General features: G+C 47.4%; 1 protein-coding gene, 1 long non-coding RNA gene and 1 other non-coding gene across 6 annotated transcripts in view; 1 reads left to right on the plus strand and 2 right to left on the minus strand.

Moving 5' to 3' along the window:
* Positions 1 to 3,328: 3,328 nt before the first annotated feature.
* Positions 3,329 to 3,433, minus strand: LOC121039114 (U6 spliceosomal RNA). The gene has a single exon (XR_005794632.1). It is a non-coding gene; the product is annotated as a U6 spliceosomal RNA (small nuclear RNA).
* A 2,984-nt stretch (positions 3,434 to 6,417) lies between these two features.
* The window catches only part of LOC121038448 (uncharacterized), a 13,587-nt gene continuing 2,985 nt past the window's right edge, over positions 6,418 to 17,019 (minus strand). The window contains exons 2-3 of the long non-coding RNA XR_005794351.1: positions 15,956 to 16,032; positions 6,418 to 6,640 (exon numbers count right to left, since the gene is read on the minus strand). This is a non-coding gene — a long non-coding RNA (uncharacterized LOC121038448). The remainder of the gene's footprint in view (positions 6,641 to 15,955; positions 16,033 to 17,019) is intronic.
* NFE2 (nuclear factor, erythroid 2) overlaps positions 14,485 to 17,019 on the plus strand; it is a 7,156-nt gene continuing 4,621 nt past the window's right edge. For 3 of the 4 annotated variants that reach the window (XM_040487896.1, XM_040487895.1, XM_040487899.1), the window contains exon 1: positions 14,485 to 14,725. The gene's annotated coding sequence lies outside the window, so the exon portion shown is untranslated. Of the gene's footprint in view, positions 14,726 to 15,615; positions 16,006 to 17,019 lie in introns of those variants that run through there. The other variant, XM_040487898.1, reaches the window with a different exon arrangement.

Consider the following 17,019-nt stretch of genomic DNA (forward strand, 5'->3'; position numbering starts at 1 on the left):
TAAATAGCACATATTTTTTAAAAAGAAAAGAAAACTAAATCTAAATCTATATATATTACCCTAGGGGGTGAGATGGAAAGTGTGGATTATTAAATAGTTTTTCTTCATATATGTTGGTATTTGTTTGACTTCGTTACAACAAGCGTGTGTTTATAATTAAAAACGAATGAAGAAAAAAGTGTATATCAAAGTGGGGATAAAGTTGGAAGGATTAAATGAGATAATATGTGTAAAAAATATATGTAAACTGTTACATGCTCTGCCATTGTTATTTATTATCTTAAAAATAGTTAAAACCCACTGAACACTTCTGAGCAGAGGCATGAGATTACAGAAGCAATTTTTTAAATTGAAGCAAAGTCATAAACACATTAACCACTTTAAAGTGTACAATTCAGTGGTATTAGGTACATTCACAATGTGCAACCACCACCTCTATCTAGGTCCAAAACATTTTCATCGCCCCCCCAAAAATACCTGGTACCCATAAAGAAGGCACTCCCAATTTTCCCCTCCCTCCAGACCCTGGCAACCACCAATTTGCTTTCTATCTCTGTAGATACTTCAGACAAATGGAATCATACCGTATTTTACCTTTTGTATTTGGCTTCTTTCACTTAGCATAACATTTCCAAGATGCCTACATTTCTTAGCAAGTATCAGTATTCCATTTCTTGTCAGGGCCTTGTAATGTTCCATTGTTCAACGTACACTGTTCTGTTTATCAACTGATGGACATTTGGGTTCTTTCCACCTTCTGCCTATTATAGATGGAATGGTAGTGCTATGGACATTCATGTAACAAACATTCCAGTACCTATTTTCAGTTCTTTTGCTTAAATGCCTCAGAATGGAATTGCTAGATCATATATTAATTCTCTGCGTGACTTTTCAAAAATTTTTTTAATGTTTATTTCTTTTTGAGAGAGAGAGAGAGCAAGTAGGGGAGGCGCAGAAAGAGAGGGAGACACAGAATCCGAAGCAGGCTCCAGGCTCTGAGCTGTCAGTACAGAGTCCGACACGGGGCTCGAACCCACAAACCGTGAGATCATGACCTGAGCTGAAGTCGATGCCTAACCGACTGAGCCACCGGGGCACCCCTCTGTGTGACTTTTTGAGGACCCACCGAGCAATTTTCCACAGCAGCTGTACCATCTTCCTTTCCAAGGTATAATGTCTGCACATTATAACTAACATTTGCCGTTTTCCATTTTTGTTGTTGTTGTTTTTTTTAATTTTTTTTTCAACGTTTTTATTTATTTTTGGGACAGAGAGAGACAGAGCATGAACGGGGGGAGGGGCAGAGAGAGAGGGAGACGCAGAATCGGAAACAGGCTCCAGGCTCCGAGCCATCAGCCCAGAGCCTGACGTGGGGCTCGAACTCACGGACCGCGAGATGGTGACCTGGCTGAAGTCGGATGCTTAACCGACTGCGCCACCCAGGCGCCCCTGTTGTTGTTTTTAATGACCATCCTAGTTGCTATGGAGTGGTATTTCATTGTGGTTTTGATTTTCTTAAAGACAAATGATCTGAGCATCTTTTCATGTACCTGCTGGCCATTTGTAAATCTTTTTTGGAGAAATGTTTATTCAAATAATTTACCCATTATTTATTTATTTATTTATTTACTTACTTTTTTAATGTTTGTTTTTTGAGAGAGAGAGACAGAGTGGGAGCAGGGGAGGGGCAGAGAGAGAAGGAGACACAGAATCTGAAACAAGCTGTCAGCACAGAGCCGGTCGCAGGGCTCGAACTCACGGACTGAGAGATCTTGACTTGAGCTGAAGTCAGAAGCCCAACGGACTGAGCCACCCAGGCGCCCCTTTTTACCCATTTTTTAAATTGGGCTGTTTGTCTTTCTGTTCTTGAGCTCTAAGAGTTCTTTGTATACTCTGGATACTAGGCCATTATCAGACATATGAATTGCAAGTATTTTTTCCTATTTTGTAGGCTGCATGGAAGAAATTTTAAGATATTTAATTTGATGGGCACCTGGGCGGCTCAGTCTGTTAAGTGTCTGACTCTTGATTTCAGCTCAGGCGGTGATGTCACGGCTCTCAAGACTTGAGTGGGGCTGTGTGCTTGCACCAGGGGTCTGCTTGGGATTCTCTCTGTCCCCCACTCTCTGCCCCTCCCCCTCTCGTGCTCACGCGTGTGCGCGCGCGCGCTCTCTCTCTCTCTCCCTCCCTTTCTCTCTCTGTCTCTCAAAATAAATAAACATTAAAAACAAAGATAATTAGGGGTGCCTGGGTGGCTCAGTCGGTTGAGCATCCGACTTCCGCTCAGGTCATGATCTCGCGGTTTGTGAGTTCTAGCCCCGCAGCGGACTCTGTGCTGACAGCTGGGAGCCTGGAGCCTGCTTCGGATTCTGTGTCTCCTTCTCTCTCTGCCCATCCCCCGCTTGTGCTGTCTCTCTCTGTCTCTCAAAAATAAATAAATAAATGTAAAAAAAATTAAAGAAAAAGACAGAAACAAAGATAATTCATTTGACAACTGCATGTGCAGGAAGGGGTCGAGGAGAGATGAAGGGCAAAAAGAGCTAGGAAACCACTGTAGTTCTTCAGTTTGCAGTGAGCACAGAACAGTAACAGTGGGAAAATACCCCCTAAAGATTGTGTACCACAAGTGAAATTAGGAAAAGCCAAAGTGTAATGGATGAGATCAGCCATATGTAGAAGTAGCAAATGAACTGGTGTCGTTTTCAGGAAAGCATAATTCTATCAATATATCTAAAGCTCTACAGCCTAATCACTTAAAGTAGAATGGCTGGAGCCCTAACACAATCAAACCCTAACCTAATCAATTATAATAAAATGGCTGAAGTGAACATAAACAGAATCAATTATATTAGCTTGGCTGGAGCTAAAACCCAATCAATTGAATTGTACCTTGTCTTCACAAAAGGGGGAGATAATCCTCATAGGATTCCCCCTCCCCAACAACAACAACAAAAAAAAAGTCAATATTTCTCCAGTAACAGGGAAGAAGATTTCCTGTTCTGCCTCCATAAGTGAATATCTTATATATTTATAAAGGAGATGGATGTAGTTGTATTAGCCATTAAAATTATCCAAAAATTCACTTGTTCACTAAGAAGCCATCTAGTTATAATGTTTGATTTCCAAACTTGTCTAGTATTTTGATTGGTCAAGAGGATTGTCTAGGCCACCGTAAGTCATATGCGGGACATTAAATCAACCATATGGCTTATACTTCATGCTCTTTTAAGTTTGGTCAGCATAAATGAGTTCTAAGATGAATTAATGGGCCAAAATCAACTTCTGGGCATTCAACCTGAGGCCCAGATCCTCTTTTTTTTTTTTTTTTTTAAATATGGAACGCTTCACGAATTTGCGTGTCATCCTTGCAGGGGCCATGCTAATCTTCCCTGTATCGTTCCAATTTTAGTATATGTGCTGCCGAAGCGAGCATCCAGATCCTCTTAAAGAAGAAAAATCAACAATGTTTCTATCTCTTGTCACTCTAACATCAACCCAAGTGTGGAAGAAGCCTTACTTTGTGTACTTGGAGAGGTAGTGAGAGGAGTTTCTCTTGTTTGGTTTTTCCATTTTAGAGTGGAACAGAGATTTGGAAAACACTTCGGGTCGCCTTGGGCCGCACAGAGTTCACCCAGACTAGGTGCTAAACACTTCATCCAACTCCCAGCCCAGGGCTTGCTCTGCCTCTTGCTAAAGCAATCACCGATTGTTTCTACAGAATGGAAAACAGCACAAACACTGGTAATCACAGACAGAAGAGTGTCAGCAGCCATTGCTGGTGACTTGCAGGTGTGAGCACATTCCCTCCACAAGATGACTAGTGAAGACACCTCAAGCCTTGGGTGCTCAGTGGAGGCACCTCCTGACAGTGAAGCAGGTCTTGGGGAGACAAGAGAAGGCAGTAGTCTCTTTCTGACCTAACAGCAGTCTGGCTTTTTCTCTGAAGTGTGGGAGGTGTCTTACCAACACACAACTATGATGAAAGTTAAGACCACAAAGAGGAAGCTTCCCGGGGTGATATAGCTGCTGTTTTCTTCCAAGAGAAAGGGTTGGGAATCCTACCTGGATGAATTCTTTTTTTTTTTTTTTTAAGCTTTATTATTTTTTTAATGTTTTTTTTTAATTTTTTAAAATTTTTAGCGTTTATTTATTTTTTTTTAAATTTTTTTTTCAACGTTTATTTATTTATTTGGGACAGAGAGAGACAGAGCATGAACGGGGGAGGGGCAGAGAAAGGGAGACACAGAATCGGAAACAGGCTCCAGGCTCTGAGCCATCAGCCCAGAGCCTGACGCGGGGCTCGAACTCACGGACTGCGACATCGTGACCTGGCTGAAGTCGGATGCTTAACCAACTGCGCCACCCAGGCGCCCCTTTTTTAATGTTTTTTTAATGTTTATTTTTGAGAGAAAGAGACAGAGTGCAAGCAGGGGAGAGGCAGAGAGAGGGAGTCACAGAATCTGAAGCAGATTCCAGGCTCCCAGCTGTCAGCACAGAGCCCAAAGCAGGGCTCGAACTCACGAACGCCGAGATCATGACCTAAGCTGAAGTCAGACGCTTAACCGACTGAGCCACCCAGGCTCCCCTAAAGTTTTATTATTTATTTATTTTGAAAGAGTGCGAGCAGGGGAGGGGCAGAGAGAGAGAATCCCAAGCAGGCTCCACACCAGCAGCGGGGCTCGAACCCATGAACTGTGAGATAGTGCCCTGAACCAAAACCAAGAGTCAGACGCTTAACCGACAGAGTCACCCAGGCGCCCGCCCCTACCTGGATGAACTCTTAGGACTGCCGCCTTGCAATTCAGCACCCCCACCCCCCGAATTATTGTATGCCTCTTCCTCCGGACTGAAACCACATAGTCAGCTGTACAGAGAGCAACCTTGCTGTGTATGGTGCAGAATTTAATGTTAGCTATACATCAGAGGAATCGAATTTTCTCATCTTTTCACAGAGCTGAGAGGAGGTGGCTTTAGTTGGGAACAGGGATACTTCTTTCATCTTAATAAGGTAGAAGGCTCTCAGCATGTGGGAACGCGTGCAAGTAAGCTGGTGGATTTGGTATTAGAAAAATCAGACAATCCATCTAACTGCGTCTATTTTATCAATGAAATACGAGGCCAGGTCATCTGCTAAGAGGGAAGTGGAGGGGGTGTTGGAGATTTTAGAAGACAGAAGGTGTGAAATAGTTATTGAGCAGAGTAGAAATGAGAATTTACCAGGGAAATGTAGTATTGGGCAATGTTGAGTTTTGGGTGCATAAATTGAAAGTGATACAAGTCAGGGGTGCCTGGGTGACTCAGGCGGTTAAGCATCGGATTTGGGCTCAGGTCATGATCTCGCCGTCCGTGGTTTCCAGCCCTGCATCGGCTCTGTGCTGACAGCTCAGGGCCTAGAGCCTGCTTCGGATTTTGTGTCTCCCTCTCTCATTGCCCTCTCCCTGCTTGTGCTCTGTCTCTCTCATTCTTTTTTTTTCCCTTTTTTAACGTTTATTTATTTTTGAGACAGAGAGAGACAGAGCATGAACGGGGGAGGGTCAGAGAGAGAGGGAGACACAGAATCTGAAACAGGCTCCAGGCTCTGAGCGGTCAGCACAGAGCCGGACATGGGGCTCGAACTCAGGACCGCGAGATCATGACCTGAGCCGAAGTCAGACGCTTAACCGACTGAGCCACCCAGGCGCCCCTGTCTCTCTCATTCTAAAAAATAAACATAAAAAAAATTTTTTTTTTAAATACAAAGAAAAATAAAGTGATACAATTCAGCAAGAATCTGAGATTTTCTCTATCAATATTGAGCTGCCTAGGTATAGATGTGGAGAGGCTAAATTGTTGGATTTAACCAGAATTAATTTTTTTTATTTCTTTTTTTAAATTTTTTTTAACATTTATTTATTTTTGAGAGAGACAAAGACAGAATGAGAGCAGGTTAGGGCCAGAGAGAGAGAGAGGAAGAGACAGAATCCGAAGCAGCACAGAATCTGTGCTGACAGCTCAGAGCCCGATGCGGGACTCGAACCCAGTAGCTGTGAGATCATGACCTGAGCTGAAGTCAGACACTCAACCGACTGAGCCATCCAGGCGCCCCAATTTTTTTTATTTCTTAAGTAATCTCCACACCCAGTATGGGACCCAAACTAACAACTCTGAGATCAAGAGTAGCATGCTCTACTGACTGAGCCAGTCAGGCTCCCCAGAATGGATTTTTTTTCTTCCCCAGGAAAGTTGAATGGAGGGGGAAAAGGGCAAATTTTCCAAGTTTATAGTTCTGGATATGAAGGGCAGTTGATGGATTATTTAAAGAATAAAATAAAGACATAGTACCAATGGTTTAGAGGTCCTTGAGGAAAAAGGGGTAATTGGGTGGGAGGAGTGGTATTAGGGTATGAAAAGAAAAAGCAGAAAATGGTGCACAGAAGGTAAGTTACTTGGACATTTCAGATTTTATCTGAATTAAATTGTTCCAGCTTTCTTTTCTTCTCCAACCCTTGGTCTTTCCTTATTTCTTCTTTCCACCTCTCCTCCCACCAGAGAGTAAGAAACAATGAAGTCTGCTTTTCATTTCTTGTCCGGGTAACTGAGCTTCTGGCTCTCCACCAATCCTCAGTCTGGATCTCTGTCTCTTTTCTTCTGTCCCTTCATTCTGGAAAAGGAAAGCTGATAGTTTGGGGAAGACAAGGCCAGGAGCCCTCCACCTTCCTCCTTGTGGGTGTCTCATTCTCTGGCAAGTGATCTCTTTGGGGAAAATATGACCAGGATATACAGGTTACGAGCATGGTTTCAGCTGCAAACAGGGAGAACACACTTAAGAATTGCCAACAGGGAAAACGTGAGTCCCTAGTGTGAAGAACGGCTTTTTGGAAGAAGCTTTAAATACAAGAAAATTTTGGAAGGGGCCCAGAGGCACGGGGCAAATTAGGCAACTTTCACCCAGTGTCTCCCTGTGCTACATAAAGGTGAGCCCAGGCTCACCAAGGTGAAGAGAACCCCAGAATGTCCCCTCCTTGTCAGTTTTGGCCAAGATGGTCACTCCTAGAGACTGGAAGAACCTCAGTGAAGCCCTCTAAGTTTTCCCAGGGTAGGTCAACCCAAATTGGCCCAGGGTACCTGGAGGGAGGGGGCTATCTGAGAACTTTGATAGGCAACTAGCCTCCAGGCAGGGTGTGGGCCCTGAATCTCTTCACTAAGATCCATTCGGCTGTCCCAGAAAACGTCAGGAAACTTCCTCTCCACCCAAACCTCTTTTTACAACATTGGGGTTTCCATACAATGTAACTGGTCAAATCTAATAGGCTTTTCCCCCACAACTGTGCATTTGCATATATTGTTTCTTCTGCCCAGTATGTTGTCACTCATTTTTCTCCCTAGGAAATTCAGATTTTTCCATCTTTCAAGACTAGTTGAAAGGTTACCTCCTCTCCAAGGCCTTCCCTAAAATAGTTGCTCCTTTTCCTTCATTCCCCCCCCCAAATTAACTTACCTATCCTCACATCACTGGCCATATCCACTAATCTGTTTATACGTGTGTCTGCACCATTAGACTGTGAGTGCCCAAAGGCAAAAATCACAACTTAGTTTTCTTGGTATCCTCCAAATTTAGCAACTTGGTAAGTACTCTAGAAATATTTGTTGATTGAGTGAGAGTATCCATGCTCAGAACTAGACACCTTGTATATATAAAAAAGACAAAACATGAAATGCAATCCTTCTCAATAAGATGTTTATCTACTAGTTAACAACAATTTAATGTAATAATTTAATTCTTTAATAATAATATCAGATGTGCCACATACATATGTACCATTTAATAGTGCTCACTATATCCCAGGCACTGAATCACTGAATTAAACATATATACCTGGTTTTTAACTAATTTATTTTTCACAATAACATATAAGTATTGTTATTATCCCCCAAATTACTAGGTGGGTAAAATCAGGCTCAGAGAGATTAAATAATTTGCTTGAGATCTCAAAGTGATTGTCAGAGTGCAGGCGCTTCCAATTTCAAAATTCATGCTCTTAAAAAAAAGGGGGGTGGCGGGGGGCACCGGGGTGGCTCAGTCAGTTAAGTGTCTGACTTCTCGGCTCAGGTCACCATCTCACAGTTCATGAGTTTGAGCGCAGAGCTGGCTTCAGATCCTCTGTCCCCCTCTCTCTCTGCCCCTCCCCTACTTGCCCGCATGTGTGCACGCGCGCTCTCTCTCTCTCTCTCTCTCTGTCTGAGAAATAACATTAAAAAAAATTTTTTAATGTTTATTTATTTCTCAGACAGAGAGAGACAGAGCATGAGTGGGGGAGGGGCAGAGAGAGAGGGAGACAGAATCAGAAGCAGGCTCCAGGCTCTGAGCTGTCAGCACAGAGCCTGACGCGGGGCTTGAACTCACAAACCGTGAGATCATGACCTGAGCCGAAGTCAGTTGCTCAACCGACTGAGGCACCCCTTATAAATAAACATTTTTTAAAAATTTGGGGGGGGGGGCGGCGCCTGGATGACTCAGTCGGTTAAGTATCCAACTGTTGATTTTGGCTCAGGTCGTGATCTCACGATTCCTGAGATCAATCCCAGAATCAGGCTCTGCGCTGACGGTAAAGGAGGGACTTGCTTGGGATTCTCTCTCTCCCTCTCCCTCCGTCCCTCCCCTGTTCACACACTGTCTCTCTCAAAATAAATAAATAAACTTTTAAGAAAAAATTGGGGGGTGCCTGGTTGGCTTGGTCAGAAGAGCATATGACTCTTGATCTTGGGGTTGTGAGGTCGGGCCCCACACTGGGTATAGAGATTACTTAAACAAATAAAAACTTTAGAAAACAAAATTTTAAAGGTTTTTTAAAAGTTTTTATTTGTTTAAGTAATCTCTACACCCAATATGGGGCTCAAATTCACGACCTCAAGTTCAAGAGTTGCATGCTTTTCCGCCTAAGCCAGCCAGGCGGGTGCCCCTTAAGATTTTAATTTAAGTAATCTCTACACCTAATGTGGGGATCAAACCCACAATCCCAAGATCAAGAGTCATGTGCTTCACTGACTGAGCCAGCCAGGTGCCCCTAAAATTCATGTTCTTAGTCTTAATGCTATAGTGCCTGAGTCAAGTTTTGTACAATACAGTTTATACCATCTCGATTACAGGGGAATATAATAAAGCACAAACTCATATACACAATAAAATATTAGAAAATAAAATATTTAGGAGCACCTGGGTGGCTCAGTCAATTGGGCATCTGACTCTTGGTTTTGGCTCAGGTCATGATCTCACAGTTTGTGAGTTGGAGCCCCGACTCTGGCTCCGTGTGGACCCTGCTTGGGATTCTCTCTCTCTCCCTCTCTCTCTGCTCCTCTCCCACACACACACACACACACACACACACTCTCTCTCTCTCTCTCTCTCTCTCTCTCTCTCTCTCTCAAAATAAATAAATAAATAAACTTCAAAAATAAAATAAAATATTTAGGGGCACATGGATAGCTCAGTGGGTTAAACATCTCAGTTGGTTAAACATTCCAGGTCAGGTCATGATTTCAGGGTCATGAGATCAAGCCCCAAATCAGGCTCTGGGCTGGGCATGGAGCCTGCTTCAGATTCTCTCTCTCCCCTCCCTTCCACCCCCCAGTTCATGCACTCTCAAAAGAAAGAAAGAAAAGGAAGGAAGGAAGGAAGGAAGGAAGGAAGGAAGGAAGGAAGGAAGAAAAGAGAAGAGAAGAGAAGAGAAAAGAAAAGAAAAGAAAAGAAAAGAAAAGAAAAGAAAAGAAAAGAAAAGAAAAGAAAAAGAAAAGAAAAGAAAAAAGATTTAGGGGCACCTGGGAGGCTCAGTCAGTTAAGCGTCTGACTTTGGCTCAGGTCATGATCTCGCAGTTTGTGGGTTTGAGCCCCGCTTAGGGCTCTGTGCTGTCAGTTCAGAGCCTGGAGCCTGCTTCGGATTCTGTGTCTCCCTCTCTCTCTCTGCCCCTCCCCTACTCACGCTCTGTCTCTCTCTCTCTCTCAAAAATAAACATTAAAATAAAAAAAAAAAAATAGGCATCAAGTCTTTCATCCTGTAAGGAGCAGAGGGTGGCACTTCCTAGGCAGCCCCGCCCCTGCAGAGGATTGCGACAGGGTGAGGTGGGGGTAGGGGTTTTGGGTTCCTGGAAGGTGGCTGAAGCCCATAAGGCTGGCCCTGTGCCCATCGTGTGGCTAAAACTGTCCCCGCCCAATAGTGCCAGTGGGAGAGCCATGGCCTGAGGGCTAGTTCCTGGAAGTCTAGCCACCACTCTCCCCAACCAACTGCTGCATCCTAGGCCTAGATGTCTCCCAGAGTCAGGCTGCCCACTGGCTGCCATTCTGTTCCAAGCATCTCTCCACAGGAGTGTGGCCTCCAGATGTGTTGGTCTTATCCCTCAAGCCCCTGAGGCCCTGCGGCCTCAGGCTTTGAAGCTTCCCTTTCCCGACCATAACAGACTCCAATTTCCTATTGATTCCTTTTCATCTTCCCAACAACACCACCAAATAGGTATTATCATCATTATCTCCATTTTTCAGGTGGGGAGACAAAGCTCAGAAAGGGTGGGCTGCCCCAAGGCACATCGCCCGGAAATGCTCACTTAAGCCCAGGCCTCAGGATTCAGGATCTGGTCCTCCTGCATTCCGCTAAGTGTCATGCTCACATCTCTTTGGAGGTTTAGAAGTGAACCCTGGGGATTATTCCTTCAGGGCCACTCTGGACTTATCTATTAGCCTTCACCCATTTGGGGTTCATGGCTAGGTTCTGCTATCAGGGCATAGCTCTTAGATGCCGGAGTCTGGGAACCTCAGTCTTACCCAACACCTTGGACCCATAAGCTCCAAGGTTTCTTGGTCTGAGAGTGGGACTCAGTCTCCCCTCAACTCCTGCCTGAGTCAATCCTCTAAGAATTCTTAACCACTGCAAAGCAACCTCCTCAAAGACAGTTTTATATGATCCTCACCCAAACTAGAACACAAGGAAGAAACCAATGGATGGTTTAGGAGATCTGGTTCTACTACCTGGGCCTCAGTTTACTTTAGTAAGAGGGGCCTCAACTATTCGGGGTCCCAGACCCCCCATCCCTACCTCCCCCAGCCATCCGGGGTAACCGCCAGGCTCTGGTGCCTAGGATAACGCCCAGCCCTCCCCTCGCCTCCTGTGGCTGCCTCCCCTTTCCGTCTGTTGAGAGAGGAAGCCGGGGGGTGGCGGGTGCAGCCCTGCAGGGCACTGATAAAGGTCCAGGCCTGCCCCCGCCCCCTGGGGCCACTGCGGTCAGACCAGCAGGCAAGCAGGCAAGGCAGCCATCTCCCTCTGGGACCCATGGCCCTCCCCTGGTTCCACCTCTACTTACCCCGCCCTACTCGGGAAGCTGGTTGCATAACCCAGTGGGGTGTTTGGCAACTTGCTTGTGGCTTGACCTGATGCTGGTGGTGGTGTGCACATGCGTTGGAGTGAGGGTGGGGGGTGGATTCATCAGGGGTGACAAGTCAGCCTTCTGGGGATAGGTGAGCAGCATGGATGGAGAATGGTCTAACAGTAAAGATCTGTTGCTATGTTTTTCTCCATGTTCTGTCTGCTACCTTTGCTGAAGGGGGAGAATCTTGAGATAGGAAACTCTCAGGTATCTTGCCTTGCCAAGCCACAGGCACGATCCAACCCATTCAGGCTCCTAATTCCCTGTTAATCGTAAATTAAGGCAAAGACTTAAGATAGAAGGTTGTTGACTTTGGGGACGCCCAGGCGGCTCAGTTGGTTAAGCATCCGACTCTTGATTTCAGCTCAGGTCATGATCTCACGGTTTGTGAGTTCAAGCTCGGCGTCAGGCTCTGTGCTGACGGTGTGGGGCCTGCTTGGGATTCTCTCTCTCTCCCCCTCTCTCTCTGCCTCTCTCCAGCTCCCTGCTCGTGGTCTCTGTCTCTCAAAATAAATAAATAAACATTAAAAGAAGAAGGCTGTTGACTCTGGACATCGGGAATCTGAGAGGCGGAAGCTGAAGGAATCATTCCCACCCCTGAGGGCTGTAAAGGATGCTCTGGAGGCAGGACACAGCCTGGGAACAGCTGTAATGGCCTCTTCCTACAGGAGGAGAGTGGGGGAGAGGTGGGAGAGACACTTCTGTCTGGCCAGTCGCCTCAGTGAAGACTATCTGTTCACTCGGTTTGCTGTACATGATCGTGTCTGTTCCCCTGAAATAAGTAGGAAACTGCTTCCCTAGCTTGACTTTCAAGTCTTTACAATCTAGCTCCGAACTTCCCAGGCTTCTCTTCCACTGCTCCTACCCCACACCCCACCCTAGTAGACCCAAAGTACTATTTCACATTTTATGCCTCTGTTCCTTCATACCTTTGCTTGGAACACCCTTCTCCCCCTCTCTGTCTGGTGAACCCCTAGTCATTCTCCACAGCCCAGCTCAATCGTCACCTCCTCTGTGAAGCCTTTCCTGAATTTCACAAAGCAGAAATTCGACTCCACGGCACTTTATTTTTTTTTTTCATTTTTTTTTTTTAACGTTTATTCATTTTTGAGAGACAGAGACAGAGTGTGAGCAGGGGAGAAAGCTGAGAGAGAGAGGGAGACACAGAATCCGAAGCGGACTCCAGGCTCCAAGCTGTCAGGACAGAGCCTGACGCAGGGCTCGAACTCACAAATGGTGAGATCATGACATGAGGCAAAGCTGGACGCTTAACCAACTGAGCCACCTAGGCGCCCCCAAAGCACTTTATATAGACCTTTATTAGTGTCATTCCCCAACTAGACTGTGAGTGAGGACATAGACTATGTCTTATTCATCTTCGTGTTCCTGGAGTATAACACATAGCAGACACTCAATAAATATTTGTTGAATGAATTAACAAGCGATGAGGCTTGTGTTATCCACAGTTGTATCTGCAATGCCACAAGTGTGGCCTGAACCGGTAGTTTTCATTCAATAACTGTTGACTAGCTGTAACCTGATATCATTATTTAATCAGCCACCAGTGTGACTATCGCCACCCTTCATCCCCTCCGAGGGGCCAGAATAAGTATGCCACTGAGACAGCTGTGTCTGAATGCCCAGATTCCAGGTATGTGACCCAGATTCACGGCCAGGTCATCAAGAGATTCCGGACCCACATGTGCCATGCAATGAAGCCGTGGGTCCCCTCCTGTCCTACATAGATCATGCATGTAGAATCATCATCTCCTGGGCTAGAGATGGAATCCAAAGCATGTAACCATGGGTTTGGGGTGGGTGTTGATCAGTCCCACACACACAGGCTGCAAGAAGGATGCAAAGAAGCCGTATCAAACTGCCGCTTGAGTTGCTTGCTTGTGCTGCTGGCTGTGGAAGGTCCTAAGGGAGAAGTGGGGTTGATGTAGAGCTGTAGGGGTGGGGAACACTTGGAGGAGGACTCCCAGCAGCTATGCGTTACCAAAGGAAACAGAACATTCCCATTATTTTAACAGTGAACAGGAGCCTATCAGAGGATGTTGGCTGGGTGCCAGCTCTGCCTTGGGGTGACACCTGTCTGCCTCCCACTCTTTGTTTCCAGTATAACTTGAACATTATAAGGAGAAAAAAACAGAGAAAAAGCCTCAGCTGCAGCTGTAAGGACTGAAGCTAGACATAGGAGGGACTTTCCTGACAGCTAAGAGTCAGTAAAAGTAAGCTAGGAGGAAGGAAGCCTCTTCTAGTCTCCAGAGAGAGATCTGTTTGGCCTGGGTCTTGGGTTGTGTGTTGGAGGCCAAGGGATGATGGAGTGACTTCTGGGAGTACTTAACTGGCCTCAGAAAGAGCTGCTGTGGGTGCTGGGGATGAACCTGATACCCTATACAGGTGTCCTGGCCTGTCCAGAGTATGCGGCTGCCATGTGTTCGGGTGCCCGGCCTGGCACCCAGGGCCCCCTTTAAGAGAGGTGAATAGTGTCCCTTCTGGGCGCCCCCACACACATCCAACTCCCCTCACACACTGACAACAAACCTGGCCAAGAAAGAGGCCTTTGTCCTAGGACATCTGAGGCTGCTGGGGGAGGGGAGAGGGCTACAGGTGAAAGGACACATCAAAGCAGCAACTGCCCCTCCTCCCCAAAAGAGCTCCCCTGCCTCTTTCCCAGAACCCAGGCTTTCCTTAAATAAAAGCAGCGCCCTCCATGCCCACCTGCCTAAGCAGCTGGGACACTAGACATTAGGTCCTTATCTTTCGCTGCCATCCACCTCGCTGTGACTCAGTTTCCCTGTCTCAGAGAGAGTCAAGAGGGCAGAAGGAAGGAGGTTGCGACCTGTATAAAGTTTAGAGGTCACTTTGGAGCAGGCTACCGGGCTGGAATTCATCCTGTGCATAGGAGAAACGCAGGCCTGGCGGGACTCCTGGGCTCAAAAGGAGGGCTGGGAGCCGCTGGGAACCGTGTGTGCCCCCGCTGGCCGGGGAACAAGGTGGGGGCGGGGTGTGGGCAGAAACCACACCGGGCTCAAGTTTCCTCTCTTGGCCAGAAGGGGCAGGAGGAGAGGAGGGCCACGGGGAAAGGGGAGGGTTGGAGGAAGGACGGAGAACTCAGGCCGAGGGCTTCACAGTGGAGGCTGGTGCGCCGCCCGGCGCTCTCCCTCCATACTCAGTGCTCAGTAATGGCCCGGGGGCGGGGCGCAGCCCTCCCCCGTTTTCAGAGGTAGCAGAGATCCTCACCCAGGAGGTGTCAGCCCAGGCCCAGCCTCCCCAGAGACAGCACCCCGGAGCCACATCTCTCTCCTCACTCTGCTTGGACCCTGCACAGGTGCCTGACGGGAGGGGTGGGAGGGGGATTTCAGTGGGTTCCCCCGAGGGGTGAGCTGGGGAGGTGGAGGTGGCAGAGGGAGAAAAGAACCAACTTTCCTCACGTCCCTAGGAGATCTCAGGGCTTCCCAGGCTGCCCCGGGTTTAGGAATTTGACATCTTTGGGAATTCATCTGGGAGAAGACCTTGATGGCTTCTGGAGCACTCTGAGAGGCTTGGGGTGAGAGGCTGTAGATGGGGACCAGGCAGAGGTCCTCCGAGGCACCTCTGAGGGGCTGAGGCAGAACCCTTTGGCAGGGGGCTGCCCCTGGAGAGCCGATAGACTCTCAGGTATATGGCACCGTCCTTCCCTACTCCCGTCCATCACTGCCCTGTCTGGCTAGCTGGGAAGATTTGGGGGAAGGTGAGGAATCGGAGACACCGGATGCCTGGATCGCTGCCAACCACGGCAGCAGGATGGAGTGGTGGGCGCAGGGCTGTTGAGGTCTTGCCTCCTTTTCCCCCCTCACTTCTCCCAGGCCCCCGGGGCAGTTAGAGATCAGCTGGAACCAGCAGGGAGAGGAAGGCATCTGGCCCCCAGTGCGGTTCCTTCAGACTGGAAATCTTAGCAGCTTGGGAAGTAGGAGGCAGGGTAGCCGTGGAACAGAAGAGGGGAGGTATCAGATCTGCTGGGGCTGGGATTCTCTCTAGTCATTGGCCCCCAAATGACCGGGGTTTGGTTTCTAGGGACTGAGTGAGGATAACAGAGACGTGTGCCTTTCTCCCCTGTTCCCATACACCTGTTTGAGTCATGTATGCCCTCAGGAGACTAATCCTCACTCTGAGCAAATCTCTCTGCCCTTTTCTTCCGTTCTGTTTCTCTATTTTACCTCTATGTGCCTCTCCCTCTTGTGGGATTCTTCTTCACCTCTCTAAATAGCTTGCTCGCTTGCCTCTCCAACACCCCAGGTGTCGCTGATCCGTGCCCATTCTTTCACTGCTTCTGTTGACACCTGGAGAGGCGGGGTGGTCTAACAAGCCTCAGAACAGGATCCCAGAAGCAAGCACCCTCTCTATCTCCGTCTCCCCGTCAAGGCATCCCTTCCCAAATGGTCCTCATCTCGAATCCTTAAGCAGAAAGCTCCATATCATTCTGTGACCACTTTCCTGTGATAAGATCTTTCTGGGTAGGACCATCGGGATCACAGTAAGGAGGATGGATTAGAGTCCCTGAAGATGGCTTCAGTCCTACCTGATACATGTTGGTGGGGAGGAAGATGGCTGTGTGACCTCAAAGTGCAGGTGAAACTGGAAACTGGGAACTGTTTACTGTAAAGCAAAAGGGACACGGGAGGCTCACTCTCCTTTCCCAGGATCTGTCCAGCTTCTGCGTCCTCTGTGATGTTCTGTTTGATCCAATTCTGACTATACCCTCCCTCCTCCCTGATCTGTATCACTAGCTGCCAGCCCGTCTTCCAGTCCCATCCTTAGAAAGGTAGGCTCCTAAGACCCAGAGGGGACTATGCCTGGTGTATAGACCACTACCAATCCCTGAGTATTTAGGGGAAAACATACTACTCCCCTTTGGCCTGGTACAAACTTGACGCGGCACCAGGGAGATGGTTGGAGCTGGTCCAGAGATTCTCATCAACTCCCTCTTCCCTGACCTCTTGCCTCCCCGAGGGACCCTTCTGGATTCTCATTTCCTTGTCTCAAAGGTGCAAGGCAGATAGAGCTCCTGGTCTTCATGAGAAGGGACTGATATCTAGTCTCAGAGACCAGGGCAGCCTAGAATCCAGCCTTGCCTGGGTCATGGGTTTGAAGCTAAGAGAGAAGTCTGGAGATCATTTGCCAGGTTCTTTTCTGGCTTTGTGTTCTTTCCTGTAAATACATATGGCTGGACTAGTTGAGCGTTTCTCAAAGTGGGGTGGGCTTCAGAAACACTAGGGCACTTGTTAAAATGCTGATTGCTGGGTACCTGCACCTATGAATTCAATTCAGTAGGTCTGGGATGGCTTGCAGGAAGGAACCTGTGTTTTTACAAGTATGATGGATGAATGCAGTGCATCGTCCAGTTTGTGACTGCCTGAACTAGATGCCAGATACTGCCTCTCATAGCAAAGAGCTTCTACGGTCCTGTTTCCATTTAATGGAAGAAACTGAATGGGGAAGTGATTTGGCTAAAGTCACATATTTGGAAGGCCATAGAACCTGGTCTCCTGCCTCCTAGGGCAGGATCTTTGAATTGCACCTAAGAGTCAGATCCAGGAAGATACAAGGAGGGAGAAGGTGGGGCGGGGGGGGGGGGGGGGGGGG

The sequence above is a fragment of the Herpailurus yagouaroundi genome, unplaced genomic scaffold (genome assembly GCF_014898765.1).
Source record: "Herpailurus yagouaroundi ecotype Mexico unplaced genomic scaffold, PumYag 166, whole genome shotgun sequence".
NCBI lineage: Eukaryota > Metazoa > Chordata > Mammalia > Carnivora > Felidae > Herpailurus > Herpailurus yagouaroundi.